The 15,805-nt window shown below is 38.8% G+C and overlaps 2 long non-coding RNA genes across 2 annotated transcripts in view; one reads left to right on the top strand and one right to left on the bottom strand.

Moving 5' to 3' along the window:
* Positions 1 to 9,777, bottom strand: part of LOC116667738 — a 158,297-nt gene extending 148,520 nt beyond the window's left edge. The window contains exon 1 of the long non-coding RNA XR_004324761.1: positions 9,496 to 9,777. This is a non-coding gene — a long non-coding RNA (uncharacterized LOC116667738). The remainder of the gene's footprint in view (positions 1 to 9,495) is intronic.
* LOC116667737 overlaps positions 1 to 15,805 on the top strand; it is a 73,109-nt gene that overhangs the window by 4,872 nt on the left and 52,432 nt on the right. The window contains exon 2 of the long non-coding RNA XR_004324760.1: positions 7,455 to 7,600. This is a non-coding gene — a long non-coding RNA (uncharacterized LOC116667737). The remainder of the gene's footprint in view (positions 1 to 7,454; positions 7,601 to 15,805) is intronic.

Consider the following 15,805-nt stretch of genomic DNA (forward strand, 5'->3'; position numbering starts at 1 on the left):
GGTATTGTTCTAGGTACTGGGGACAAAAGCTGTTGACCCCAGGGAGCTTATATTCTAGAATGCAGGAAACAGACAGTAAACAAATAAGTTAAATGTATAGTATGTTAAATGGTGATAATGACTAAAAAGAAAAGGAAAGGAAATGTGAGGCATGCAATAGTGGCTGGGGAGGTTAGAAGTTTTTAAAAAGGTATGATGGTCATTGAAGCCCTAAGTAGGTGAAATTTCAGCCAAGACTCAGTAGACGTGAGGTGGAGAGGCGACTGTGTAGTTATACAGAGAAGAGCATTTCAAGAGGTAGGGAAAAAACATCAGGGTCACAGACACCAAGAGAATGTCATCACTGGAATGCTCGAGGGAGTGAAGGGTCCAGGAAGGCTGGAGTGGCAGGAGAGAGGGGAAAAGGAGTAGGAAATAAGCTTGGAGAGGTTGGGGATGGAGCACAGAGCGAGGAAAGCATTTTGGCTTTACTCTGAGTGAGATGGAAGTTGTTGGAGGATCTTGAAATCATTAACTTGTGATTCCTCAGGATCTTTCTGGCTGCTGTGCTGAGGATAGACTTTTGAGGGCAAGAGTAAGTCAGGGAGTTCAGCTAGGAGGAAGTTGCAACAATGTAGCTAAGAGGTGATAGTGTCTTGGATCAAAGAAAATGAGAAACAGAAGTAGGTTTCTAGATGTATGTTAAAGGTAGAGCTGATAGTATATACTACATGATTGGATTTAGGGTATGAGAGGAAAAAGAAGCCAGAGATGGAAGAACAGAATTGCCATTAACTGAGATGGAAAAGATGGAGGGTGAGTCAGGTTTGGGGGTGGGGTGGGGCAGGAGGGATCAGAAATCCAGTTTGAGATTGTTCAATTTGAGACACCTGCCAAACAAGGAGGTGTTGGGTATATGTGATTGAAGTTAAGCAGAGAGGCCTAAGCTGGAGTTATAACTTTGTGAAATCTCAGCCTATAGGTGATATTTAAAGCCACAAACTAGATACGATTACTAAAGGGAAGGGGTAGTTAGAGAAGAAAGAAGTGTAAGTGAATCTAAGTAATGATCTGCTACAATCAACAGTTAAATTCTTTGACATCTCCCAGAAGCCCTTTCCCAGGAGCACCAAAAAATTATTTCCTTATGTTTTTCATCTGCTTATGACTAATTCTTGTTCCAGTGTGAAAGTTTTATTTTTCTCCTGATTCAAAATATAAGTTAATATCATTTTTCTACATATTTGGCTTAAATAGAATTCACAGGTAACCTAGGAACCCAATTCACACTTTTCAACAATGTTTCTATGGGAACATATATTCTAAACTCTAAATAAGTGTCTTTCAAATTACTGTTGGAACATTATCCAGTTTTAATCTGGAAATTGCCTGTCATTCCAATGCAGAAAAGAACCTACATTTTCAGAATCTTTTATATCTTTTCATGTGATCAAATATCTTTTATATTCATCATTCATATTTATCATACCAATAAAATAATTATTTCTTTAGAAATTTTAATATAATATACTATTAATATTTTCATTATCAGGTATTTTTCTTTTTCATTTTATAGTTTTCCTTTTCCTTGGCCATTGTCTGTCCTCACACCCATCTCTAATGATGCACATTAAGTACTTTCTAATTTTACTGATAAAATAATTTCTATTTTAAGAAATGTTACTAATTTTTATATGTTATGGAAATATATCCACTTCCTGCCATTACATGCCTTATTTACCTCAAATTAATACCAGACTAGACTTGATTAGTGCAACCTTTAGGGTGATGACTCTGTTTCCTCTTCTGCCATTGGTTCCAGATTGTTCACGACTGTGGGGAATAGGAAGGAGGATGAGTAGCCATTGAGGTGATGGAACTTGGATGAAGCAGCAGTGTAATCTGTTTCTTATCCTTTGTTCAGTTTTCTGGAACCTCTCAAAGACATTGCATCATTTCCTCTGGCTGAGCCTTTGTACACAAGGAGTAGACTGAATTGTCCCCTAGTCTCTGTAGGTAAACGATTCTGTTCTTAAAACCTTTCTTCATTGTGCATTTCAAGGATGCGTTTTCTGATTGCCACTGTGACATTTTGCATGGAATGGCCAATCTAATCAAGAGCATCTCCCAGATTAGCTTTTTTCCCTGTTAATCAGAAGCATGTTTTACCTTTATGCAATTAGATACTAATCTCTATTTGAAAAACATCAAGTTTCAGTATTTACAAGGCATATCTTCAAATCACACTCTTTCAGTTACACCGTTAACTTAGTTAATCTTTGGATAGGGTGGAATGTCATCAATTTCACAATCTCTCTCATTGGTTTCAGTCCAACAGTTTTCCTCCTGATTGGGGTAAATGATCACTAGGTCCTCCAGTAAAATTCTTTGGCGCTACTGAACTGGAAAGCTTTGGTTTCTGTTTGCATTTCTGGTTTGCATTTACTTTGCCATTATTCTTTTCTATTTTCTGAAGTAATTGGAAAATATTGTATGAAGGTATCATTCTTTTGTAAAAAAAGAACACATGACAAGTCATCTGGAGATCTGGAATGTAGCCCTATTAGTCAATGAATAAACACCTTATTTACGTTTCAGTTTAAGTGGGTTTTGCTTTGCCTTTTTTACTCCCACTATGGTGTTGGTTACATGAGGCGATTTAGTCTCAGACTTGGAAGATCTTTAAGGGGTACTTTATCGCAGTTTCCACAATAAGATCCTCTTTAGAACATCTTTCATTAGTGGTTGCCTGCTTTTGCTTGAACATCTTCAGACGTGAAAATTTTCATTCAGTCAATGGAAAGCAATAATTGTTAATTATACATCATTTTGAGAGGTGAGGGAGAAATTCAATCCCAAGATTGCTTCTCATAATGTACTTGGAAAATCTTTGAGAAGCTAACCACCAACGTAAGAAGATAGTGTTGTCATTGATTGAAGGTCATCATGGGTGGTGACAACTTGGGGAAGATTTGAGTGCCTCTTTTCCCAGAGAAAGTTTCACTCTTTACCATTTGTGGAATCAGGACTTGTCAGCTTTTCCCCTCTACTATTTGGCACATTTATAATATTTTGAATCTGTGACATTCAGGGAGATAGGGGTGCCCCTTCTACAGGGAGAAATTGACAGTGAGTAAAGAAAATTGCTGGTGACATTTTTTTAAAAAGAGGAAAGAGAAAGGAGGAAGAAAAAGATAACAAAGGAAGAGATGAAGAGAAAAAAATAATAAAAGAAAGATATACAAAGCAAAAGGAGGGAAAGAAGACAAAAAATAGAAAAATAAAAGCAAAATGTCTCTTATATGCCAAGTTGGTTCCCTCCATCAGTGTTGCAATGAGAAACACATGGAGGTGCAGTTCTCTGACCCTCTGGTTTGAGTGGCCATGACTCTCTGCTCAGATCTTTAAAAAACTTTCTCTCCATGTTACTAAACCTTGGTATTTATGAATGCCAGTTTCTTCTCCTTTTGGATAACAGGAAGAGAGCTGAGGAACTCTATCCATACTCTTCTCATTGTACTACTTTAAAGATGTTAACCTTGCATAAGCATGTAGCATGAAAGGTGGCTACAATGAAAACTGGTCACATTTTATATGGTAAAAATGATAAGACGTTTATTTGTAGATCTAATATACAAGCTCTGGGAAATTCTGTACATTTTTATTGATTCCATTGTTAACTAGAATTATTAAATCCTACACTTTGTTATGAAAGGAATTGGTTGTTTTTTTGACAGTGTTGATGAGTATGTTACTAGTACTGGTGAGTTCTAAGTTATTGACCACTTCTCTTTTCTGTGAAACTTTGTGGCTGGGAGGGCTGCTACACATTTCCCATGGCTTACCCTTCTGGGCAAGTCTTAGGTAGAGAAGTCATCTTTTCTTGAGCAGAATAATTCTGTTACAGCTTAAGGTATCTAGTGCTATATCCATCCATCCATCCATTCATCTATCATCTACATTTATTTCTCTCTTATTTCTTTTCAAAAGGGCTAGCATTTTACAATGCTTTTACCTTATTCAGATCTGGCCCTTTTGTGTTTCAGCTAATGACCCAACAAGAATAGTTTGCTGCTTCTCTCTTCTGTTTTAAATGATCACTGTGTAGTTCAACCTCTTGAGCAAGTGTAAAGTTTCTGCAAACTTAAAACATACTAATTCTAATGTATTCATTTACTAATTTATTATATACTTATTTACTATATTTTATGTGACAGCCACAGGTAAGATATAAAGATACATAAGGTAGTGTTCTGTATGCTTAATGAACTTACAGATTCCATGGTGTAGTGGTGTGGAAATTGCTAGCTATAAAATAATTTAGTAAGAACTATTTAAAAATGAGTACAAGATTCTATGGAACACAGAAAAGTAATTAACACTGACTTAGAGTGAAGATTCTTCAACAGAGATGACACTGAAGCTGGTATTTGAAAGAAAAAGTATTTTCACTGATGAACCCAAGAGGTAAAGTTCTTTGCTGGAGGAAACACCATGGTCAAAAAGTACAGAGGCAAGAGAGGATATGGTGTGTTTGGAAAAAGGTAAGAACGAAGGAGTGATTGGATTGCTGAGTGCACATGTAGATGAAATATAAAACCTAAACTTATACCCTGCTGAAAACTAAAATTCTCAACCTGTAAGTAATGAGGAACCATTACAGTAATGAAGAGACATGGTTTTACCCAAGACAACATCCTTATTAGATCTGTGTTTTAGAAAGATAATAATTGACAGTGTGGAAGGTGAAATGATAAAAGGAGAGGCAAAATAGCCAGTTCATTTAGTTGCTATGAATGAGAGATGCTGAGGATTGAATTAGGGCAGAAGCAGTGGAGATAGAAAGAGATGATTCAAGAGATATTTAGGAGGTGGATTTTTACTGAATTAAATATAGGTTGTGGAAGAGAGGGAGGGGATGCCACTTGATTGCCAAGTAGGGTGGTGGGTAGGGAAATGAAAATAGGGAATACAAGTGGGTAGAGTTGAGGAAGGATAGAGCTGAGCTTCTGCCTTGGACATGCTGAGCTCAAGGCATTGACTGAATATCTAGGTGAAGATGCTCAGGAGTCAGTAATTTCATTATTGCTTGATTGCCAACTCAACCTGTCTATTCATCTTCTCCGTTAGACTACCTCTCCATCATTGCAAGAAAATAAAATAGTTTCTTGAAACTTAATTATCCCTTGTTGTCCTCTGTGGGCACAAATAGGAGGATCTTTTTCTCTGTTCTCACTCCCAGAGCTTCATCTATGTTCAGACCTCCTCTCCAGCGAAGAGGATTGGCAGTCTGCTGCTCCTGTGAAAGGGGCCAGGCTGGGAGGGCCTGGCAGTATCAGGGTCAGAGGCATATGTAAGTGTGTTCCGTGTATCTAAAGAGCCATAAGTAAAACATTTATGTAGTGGTTTTAAAGCATGTACATAAATTATCTGAAACTTTTCCTATGTATCTTTGAAGTTGAATCCTCCTCCCCTTGAATATAGACTGGCTTTAGTGACTAGCTTTCCAACAAATAGAGAGTGGCAGGGGTGATGCTGCAAGCCTACAGATGCTAAGTCATAAATGGTGATTCAGCTTTTACCAGCCTCCCTCCATCTCTCAGGACATTCACCTTGGGAGTCCCAAGCTAATATGTAAAAAGTTCAGTAACCCTATAACTGTCATGCTGGGGAGTCCATGGAGAGTCCACATAGACATACAGAAGCTAAGATTCTGATCACCAATTCTGATGCGTCAGTTTTTTCCCCCCACACCACCAAGCAATTCTGTGATACCGGCTGGGTATGCTACAATTGAACTCAGTTTTGACACTGTCTACCCAGGGATAACATCAGAGTCCACAGGGTAAAGGTTCAGTCCTCCAAGATTGCTTTCCTTCCCCCTTCAGATGTCAATCACCAGTCCAGGTTATCACTTGTGCTTCTGACCGATTGGTTCACCAATCCAGAAGTTCTCCAAACCCTGTCCTTTTGGGGTTTCATGGAGGCTTCATTACACAGGCATAATTGATTAACTTATTAGCTATTGGTGATTGAACTTAATCTTTAACCCCTCTCCCCTCCTAGATGTTGGTGGTGGGACTGAAAATTCTCTCTCTCTAAACAAAGTTGGTTCCCCTAGCAACTGGCCTTCATCCTTAGATGCTTTACAAAAGTCACTTCATTAACATAATGAAAGACCTCTACATTACTTTCCTCATAGGAAATTCCAAGGGTTTTAGGAGCTCTGTGTCAGGAATGGGAAGAAGACCAAGTATATTTTTCTTATTATGAATCATAATATCCTAGAAGCCCAATGCAGCCCTCTGTCTGAGTCTTTCGGCATCAACCACCAGACACGTGAGGAAGAATGCAGATGGTTCCAACTCTTAGCCTTCGAAGTTTCCCAGCTAATGTTTTGTGGAAATAGAGCAGTTCTTGCTGAGCCCTGCCCAAATTGCAGTTTCACGAGCAAAATTTTACTGTAATTTTAAACTACTAATTTGGGGGTGACAGTATTACATTTGATAATTGAACACTTTATGAAGCCGCAATTCATCATAATCTAACCTAAAAAGTATTTTACTTATTGACACAGGGTCAACCTTTATTCATTTCATTCTCAAACTTTCAAAATGGTCGAAGATCTTCATCTACGACAACTCATTAAAATCTTGTCATCTCTGTATTTTGCAGCACCAGCAAACTCCTGGCCATCTTTCGTTCTTATACACCAATCAACACTGTTTATCTATACTGGCCTTTCCTCATCCCTTGGCCATCTTCAGCTCTTTTGAAATATTAGGCATGTTTACTTATAAAGGATCTAGCCCATATGAAATCAGACATAATAACTTATACTCACAGTCCACATTAAACAACATTTACAGTCTGTTCTCAGCAGAGGTGACAGAGTGATCCTTTTAAAACCTAAGTTAGATCTTGTCACTTCTCTGCTCAGAGCTCTCCATTGGTTCCTGCTCTAACCTGGACTAAAACACAGACTTTCAAAAGGCCCTATTCTGTCGGGCCCCTGATTACCTTCTAACCTCATGGCCTGAGTCTCTTGCCTTTTTTCCCCAGCTTGTTGAGATTTAATTGACATACAACATTGTGTAAGTTTAAGGTATACAACATGATGATTTGATACATGTATACTGCAAAATAAGTAGCATAATAAGATTAATTAGCCTGTCCATCACCTCACATAATTACCTCTGTGTGTGTATGTGTCTGTGGGTGTGGTGAAAATACTTAAGATTTACTCTCTTAGCAACTTTCAAGTATATAATACAGCATTGTTAACCATAATTACCAAGCTATGCATTAGATCCCCAGAGTTTACTTACCTTGTAACTGGAAGTTTGTACCATTTGAGCAACCATTTCCCCACCCTCCAACATCTGGCAGCCACCAGTATGCTCTATTTTTATGAGTATGGTTTTTTTTAGATTTCACATATAGGTGATATACAGTATCTGTCTTTCTGGACACAGATACACACAGAGAAGACCATATGAAGATAGGAAAGGAGAAAGAAGAAGAAACCAACCATGCTGACACCTTGATCTTGGACTTCTAGCCTCCAAAACTGAAAACTGTGAGGAAATAAATTGTTGTTGTCTGAGCCACGCAGTCCGAGGTACTTTTTCATAGTAGCCTTAGCAAACTAACACGGGGGAGGGCAAAGGGAGGGCTAAGGGCGCTTATGCATTAATAAATCTGACATAAGCGGGGAGAATACAGTGTGTGCTGCTGAGAGCTGGCAGAGAGGAGCTCTCTTGAACCTCTGAGAAGATCCTCTCATGCTGTGTTTCGGGCTGGCAATTCTGTAGGGGCCACTATAAGAGAGTGAAGAGTGAGGTAAAATAAAGGAAACAAGCCACTGAGTCCTCAGGAGAAATAAAGACTCTGTGTGTGTGTGTGTGTAAAGTATTATGCTGACTTCATGTTACTATAAGTCAAGCACATTTCATCCTTTTTTTTTTAACATCTTCTTTGACTAGGTTTGAAAGGCCAGGTTGAAAGGAAAAAAAATTAAATACATTGAGGCTTTTATAGTTGATAGGATTTTTGTCTTATTTAGAGTAGAATATAAGTTTAATGATTAGGTGACAGAGAAGCCTGATGTAGGTATCTAGCTCACAGTAAATGACAAGTAGGTGTTTTTTCCCCCTATGATCAGGTACATATATATATTCAGAACAAGATTACCTGCAATAGAGGATGTACAAGAATAATTAAGAAAGAATAATACATAATACATTGCCTTTACTTGGTTCCAATTATCTCAAGATTGTTAGACTCCTTATGAGTTGTAGTACTCATATCACACCCTGACTGGGTTGCAAAGTGGCCCTGCCTTCATCTATCAGGTGGTAGATCTGTAAGATTGGGGTCAAATGACTTAGACTAGGAGGCAAGATAGAGATTATCTTAAGAAGAAAATACATCATTATAAGCTCTGCAGATGTACCGTAAACTCACGTCTGAGCTGGGAGATTATTATCCATCTGACTGTGTGCTTGGGAAATGAACTGAGAAGGACAGATTTGTTTCCCCCCCAATAAGTCAGTGAGAGCCAACAAAGATGCAGGGTATTAATATTCCACATAGAATGTGGTTTCTTGAGCATCTGGATTATTCCCAACTAGGACAGGTGCTTTGATATAATACATCAATTTGAAGCAGGGGGCAGCTGGTAAAGACGGGCATTATTATTTTTAAATCTGAATGGCTAAAGAGTCTTATCTTAGTTTGGGCTGGGTGGCTTAAACAATAATTTATTTCTCACAGTTTTAGAGACCAGAAGTCCAAGATCAAGGTGCTGGTATGATTAGGTTCTGGGAGAGACCCTCTTCCTGGTTTATAAGCAGCCACTTTCCCATTGTATCCTCATACGGCACAGAGAGGGAGAGCTTTGGTCTCTTACTCTAGGGACACTACGCTCCATCTTCATGACCTCATTACTTCCCAGAGGCCTCATCTGTAAATGCTATCACATTGAAGATTGAATTTTGGGAGAACACAAAGATTTAGTCCATAGCAAGTCTTCACTAACTGAGGCAACTGATAAAGTGTATATCCCGTCAACCACCTACTAAATGGAAATCTATAGATCCTTTACTCTGTCTCTGAGGCCATTCATAAGTATTGATGGTTGACTGTCCATCTCTCCTTCATGGGAGGGAGCACGAATTAAAGGTGGATATGACAGCATTCTGATTCCTTAAGCATTGGACTTTAATTTGGGGAAAGGGCATAGACACCCAAGAAAAGCATTCTGTTCCCTTTCCCTTTACTCTCCTTTTTTCTTCCTCCTCCTCCAACTTCATCTCCACCTTTCTCCTTTGAAGCTATCAAAGATTACAAGGTGCATTTAGCTTAATCATCCAGACTCAACATTACTCATCTAGTTAACAGAGATTGATCAGAGGTGTTCTCTTTTTCTTTCTAGGCCATTTCCAATAACACAACCTCTTGCACCCCACTGACTGACAAACCCAAAATGACCAAAGAAATCTGCCAGAGTCTTACCTTTGTATTTATAGCTTGCTTCAGAATTGATGTTGGACCCTGTGCTCATCTCTTTCTCTTCCTGGAAGCCAGTTCTTTTACAAGAATGTAACCGCAAAAAAGTAGCTGGAAGGAAAGAACATTTTGGAAGGGTTAGATGTACACATATACCTGAAAGAAGCAAGAGATGGGAATAAATCTGGCTGCTATTTTGGCCCAACATCTAGACGTTGTCTTACTCTGACTTGTTTTAGTTACTAGAGAGTGGGAACTACGTATTTTCTTAGAAGGAGCGTGAGCTGGCGGCACACTCTTCTCCTAATAACACAGTTCCTTCTGGGGAATTGGGGGTGAGTCGCCTGCCAGTGATCTTCGCTGGGCAGTGGAAAGCATAGCTGACAGTTACTTTAGAGTACTACTCTGAGAATAGAGCCCCTGATGAGTCTGTTTAAGAGCATTAGGAAAAAGGAAGAGAAACTAATGTCTATCAAACTTTCACATCCAGGCTCTGTGCAAGGTTTTTTCACATGAATTACCTTATCCTCGTAATAATTCCTAAAACTACACATTTTTAGATTGAATCATATTGTGCATTTTATGTAGGTCAAAAATGGTTGACGATTGGCTTTTCACACCCTTCAACCTAATATTATCCTCATTTTTTAATCATAAAAACACACCACACACACTTGTTCTGTTCCCTGTCTACTCTCCTGGATTCCCCTCCAAGCTTCCCACTTTGCAGCATAAAGGAATTATTCTCAAACTTCAAAGCAAGGCTTATTAGAAAACAGATTGCTCATTTCTAACCTCAGAGTCTCTAATTCAGTACATCTTGGATGGCACCAGAGATATTGAATTTCTAACAAATAACCAGGTGATACTGCTGCTTCTGGTCCAGGATCACACCTTGGGAACCACTGGTATAGAGGAATGACATCCTCGAAGATAAACCTTCAAGATTTACTTTTTTCCCCTCTTTGGCCTCCAAAACAACATTTAAAATCTAGATTTTATTTAAAAATATTTTCTAAAACTGATGTTTTTTTCACTTAGCCTCACTTTATGTGTCTTTGTATATAATGCATAAAACAGAATCTGTATCACCTTAGTTTTTAAAGACTACAACATTTTTCCATGTATATGAACATAATTCCAGAAAAACTATTTTATAGATTAAGTGATACTAAAAGTCTAAAATTTAAAGTGCTGGAGTCTAAGGGAAGGGTGAAAGAATAAAGAACATTTGGTGGGTGGGTGAGACAATGCAGTAGAGATTCATACACCGTGTTTGAGTTTATTCTGGACATTATCCCTTCAAGTCCTTTCTGCTACTGAATTTTATGAGCCAAAAGACACTGAGAAAAACCAGCCAGGAATGATTCCCTCTACTTTTAAGATAAGGAAACAGACTCAGAAGAGTAAAATGATTTTCCCATCAATGCTGGTCCGTGGAATAACCCAGGAGATGTTAAAAGATGAACTGAGGTATATTAAAAATGTTAAGTTTATGTGAGCAAAAACTGATTCCAGTCCGGCAGCACCAGAAGCAAGAAAGGAAATTATTCAATTGGCTATAGCGTAAAGCCTGGTTGGCTGTTTGTGACTGCTTGTCCTTAGCATTTTGATTTCGTAACCTTGAGGCACTTGCAGGCTTGGATTTTGGTTTGCTTACATAAGCTACTATGGCAGTAGAGTCACCTCAGCCTGATGACCTCCTTGTTTAATTCAACAGGGGTCAGGGCAAACGTCAGAGTTGGTGCCAGAGGGGGAACAGTGCATAGGAGACGGGGACACGACGTCTAATTTGGGCTAGGATAGAGGAGGAAATCCTATTCCTCTAACTTCCTCTCACTTGCACCTGTATTCAAATACATTAGGAATAAATATAAAAGTTCCTTTAATCTTGAGTCATCAAAAATACTCTAGAATCTTGGCATGCACAATCCAGGTAGTCATCAGATGTTCTGTCTATTTACTACTAAACACGTGGGTATTCAGAAACACCACTATTTTTGTTAGAAGCTCAGACAGTATCTTCCTCGCTATGTGCTCCTCTGGTCTCTCCCAAGGACTTGAGAAAGCTGTTTTTCTTTCTTTGTTTCCCTGTGTCCTTGTACTTAACTCTCCTTCTCTTTCTTCCTTTATCTCATCCATTTTCTTTGTTCCTGCTTTTATCACACCAACTTTTTTTCTACCTAATTTGCCTTAACCCATCCAGCTCCATTCCCTGTGTATTTTCCACTTCAATGAATGTGAAATGTTTCTTCTTTGATCAGGACTTTCCCTAAAGGTTTTAGTAGGTTTTGCCCTAAATGGGAGGTGGTGGTAACTGGTTTTGCTCATCCTAACAAACAACGTAGAAATGCCAAAGAGATACTAATACCACTTAGCCTTTACAAATGACAAAGAAGCTGGAGAAATTTATTAGTAAGCAATTACATATTCTTTAAAATATGTAGTAAACCCTCTGGTCCCTCTTCTTGGTAGAATTGCCCTGAACAGCCTGGACAAGTTACCTTATGTCTATGAATTTTGGCTTCCTCACCTATGAAAACGTGATAATAATATCTTCTCACACAGCTGTTACGAGGATAAAATAAAAAGGGTGCTTCATCTATCTATTATTATTCTCCTCCAAACTATCAGAATAGCATTAGTCCATTCACACATTCATTCAAGGATGTGTGCTACTCACTATAAACAGAACCGTGAACAAGATCGGTCTTTGACTTCATGGAACTTACAGTCTATCAGAAGAGATAGATGAAAACAAATAATTGTAAAAATAATAAACCATAATGAGGACAACAAAGGAAAATACATTGTGCAACATGTGCAGTGGAGAAAAAGGACACTGTATCAGGAAAGTGTATAGTGGGGGGACCTGATCTGGTCTGCAGGAGTGGGTGGGCAAGCATGAGTTCTCCACTGGAGTGACATTTAAGTTCAGGTTCAAAAGATGAATGTGGGATTGACTAATTAGTAAACGGAGAAGGGAGAGTTCCAGACAGAGGGAATCGCATGTTCAAAGGCCTACAAGGTGCCAGAAAGAACTCGGTACATTTCAAGGAATTCATGAAAGGCCCATATGTTAGAAAGCCAGGGGGAGAGGGTCATGAGATGAAGCTGCAGAAGTCGGTGGGAGCAGAACCACCAGGTCTTTGGGACCACAGTAAGGGTTATTTTCCTTTCTCCCAAAAGCACTTGGTAGACTTTGAAAGGATGTAAGCTGGGAAATAATATAGTCAGATTTTCCTCTTGAATCTGCTGGGTTAGAATAAATTGGGGAAATGCAGGAATGGAAGAGGGATATCTGTTAGGCTTCCATGGTTGTCTAGATGAGATATAATGCTTGATTACAGAGGTGGGAGGGAACGGGAATGGAGCTTTGAGATACTTAATAGATGGACTTAGGCTTTGTGGATCAAGCAAGCATAAGCTGTGAAGATGAGGCTGATCAATAAGATTTCCAGTTTTCTGGTTCTGCTGGTGCCATTTACTCTTAGAAGGAACACATTTGCAGGGGAGGCTCATTTGTTCTGGCTTGGATATACTGACTTTGAGATGCCTGTAAAACATCCACACAAAAATGTCTGATGAGCAAGCGGTTCAGTACACAGATCTGAACTGGACAAAAAGTATGAGAGTTGATGTTTTTTCGAGGATACTGAAACATAGGAGTAAACGAGATAAGGAAGGGGAGAAATACACAACAGCAAACCAGCTAGACAAAAATGATAATGTATCCAGAGGATAGTTACTGTATGAATGAGGAGAAGGGGTGAAGGGGGGGTTGTGTAAGTAGACAGGGTGGAGGATGGATGTGTCTTTGTTGGCAGAAGCCATTTTTCCTTTAAAGTTGTAGTTTCCAAGCTCACTAGAGTCCCTTGGGTAGCTTATTTAGGGTAGAATTTAAAAACTCAGCCTTGAAGGACCCAGACCTTGGGCACCATTAGTCCTCAGATAAATTGGGGAGAGGGAAATATAATCCTTTCATATTCCCCTTTCCTGTCATTATTTATACATATCACATAAATGTTTGTGTATCTTTAAAACACATTTTCTATAGTGAATTTAACACTAGATTTAAAAACAGGAAAAAAGTACTTTAAAATGTAGCCAATAATTGCTGTTTAGATATAGAAAATTCAACATTTTTCTGTTGATTACAATGGAAAAAAAGCATTGGTTAGATAATCATTCAGGTTTGATTCTCACTGGAAACATTTGTATATTAGAGAATTCCACTCTGATACCTCATGAATATTTAATTACAATCTTCATGCTTTTTATATTATAGTCTTGTCTGTGTCTCAGGATAATAAAGAACAATAGTAAATGTAAAAACCTACCTATATACCCACCCATCTATCCACCCAACCAGGGCAATATAATGTAGCAGTTAACAGCATGGATCCTGAGATTAGTTTATCTGGGTTCAAATCCCAACTCTGCCACTCACAGACCCTGTGTGCTTGGGAAGGTCACTTAAACTCTCTATACTTCAGTTTCCACATTATAAAATGGATACAATAGTAATTTATATCTCATACAATTTTGTGAGAATTAAATGAGCTAATATATGTAAAGCACTTATGATGTAGCCTGGATTATACTAAGTGGTTTATATTTTACTAGTACAGATAATGACCCAGGCCTAGACCACAGTGTTCTACAAGGAGTTTACAGTCTAGTGGGAAGTTGAGATAAGGACATACTGTAATGGGGGCAGGACAAGCCTGATGAAGTCACAAAGGAGGGGGAGCAAAGGGATTCTGTAACAACTTTTGGCATACAACTCATTCACAATCACAAAAACACTTATTTTGTGCTTTGCAATTTTCAAAGTGATTATGCATATCTTAATTTACTTGAATCTTCTATCAGCCTTGTGAAATCAATATTTTGGAGAACATTTCCTGGGTTAATTGTAGGAGAAGAGTCTCGTAAAAATAAGACACATTTTATAATCTCAAATCATAAAGTTTAGTGGAGTTTTTGGTCCCAGATTTACATAAATGGAAGTTGAAGTTTAGAATTAAAGGACTGGCCAAAGTCACACAGCTGATGATACAAGAATGATAACAACCCCAGTCTAAAAACCATACAACCAATTATGTATGGTTTTTAGTCTGTTCATTACATATATGGTTCTAAAACTAGATGAAATCATACACTAACGGGCACAGAACCCCTGAGGTCCTTTCCTGAAAGTAATACTAAAAAGTTGTATACTTGGGTTTTAGAAACTCAGACATACCAAGATTATGCAGAAAAAGAATAAACAAGGTTCTCTGAATGTTGTCTTTGGCTTTGCAATGCCAGAATACATCACCCACATCCTGGTAGAGTAAAAAAAATCTTTCTGAGTCTCCTTATTCAGCAAGCTTCCTCAACTAGGATGCCAAGCCATTTCACAGGGACATAAAGGGAACAAAGGTAGGGCTATATCAGCCCTGGGGCAGGATGGCTGAAGTCACCCCTGAGTGCTTGGAGCCAAGGTTAATTGTCCAAATCCAAAGGCAAGCTCAGGTGGTAGGCAGCGGGGCAGGCTGGGGTTGGTCACAGAACAGGCTGGGTGCTGGAGAATTAGAAATCTACTACCATGAGAGAGGCTCAGTTCAAGAGGACCCAAAGTCAAAGAGTCAGAGTCAAGATAAGGCCACAGGGAATGGGAATATAAAAAGTGGGTGAAGGATCAGGAGGGCAACACAGAAGGACAGATCCGTATCAGGGTAACTCGATCCCTGAATAGGCTTCCTGTTCCTACTTCTGAGGCTTTCTTCAACAATAGTTTGGCAGAGTCTGTCACAGCCGAGTTAGTCTAGACTGCACAGGTGAGAACCAGCAAAGGTTCACTGGCTGAAATGAGGCAGGAGTTAGCCTAGTGCTCATGAGTCAATTACAGGGAGATTTAGAATGGTAACAAAGGCACACAGGAGGCCAGCCTCAGAAGCATGTGTATACTGTTGAAGATTTGTACTTCGCCAAAACATCATGTTCTACTTCAAAGGAAAAACCCTTAAAAGGTGTTCATTTTCCAAAACGGTTCATAGTAGATGACTAGTAAGTGGCTTTCAGAGAGGGGAAGGGGAGAAGAAGCCAAACTAATACCCTTTACAGTGAATCAGAAACATATACATCACGCTGTCTTTGAAAAGCGTATAGATCTTGTCAACGAAAAATTAATCAGTTGAACTAATAAATAAATTGAAAATTTTATTTGAGTCTATTTAACCTGGTAAGAGCCCCTCAGAAAGCTCTGAGACCTGTTTCACCAGTTAGAAATCAGGGCACAGTTTTAAAAGTTTTCTGAGATGGGGGCCAT

The sequence above is a fragment of the Camelus ferus genome, chromosome 12 (assembly GCF_009834535.1).
Source record: "Camelus ferus isolate YT-003-E chromosome 12, BCGSAC_Cfer_1.0, whole genome shotgun sequence".
Classification (NCBI taxonomy): domain Eukaryota; kingdom Metazoa; phylum Chordata; class Mammalia; order Artiodactyla; family Camelidae; genus Camelus; species Camelus ferus.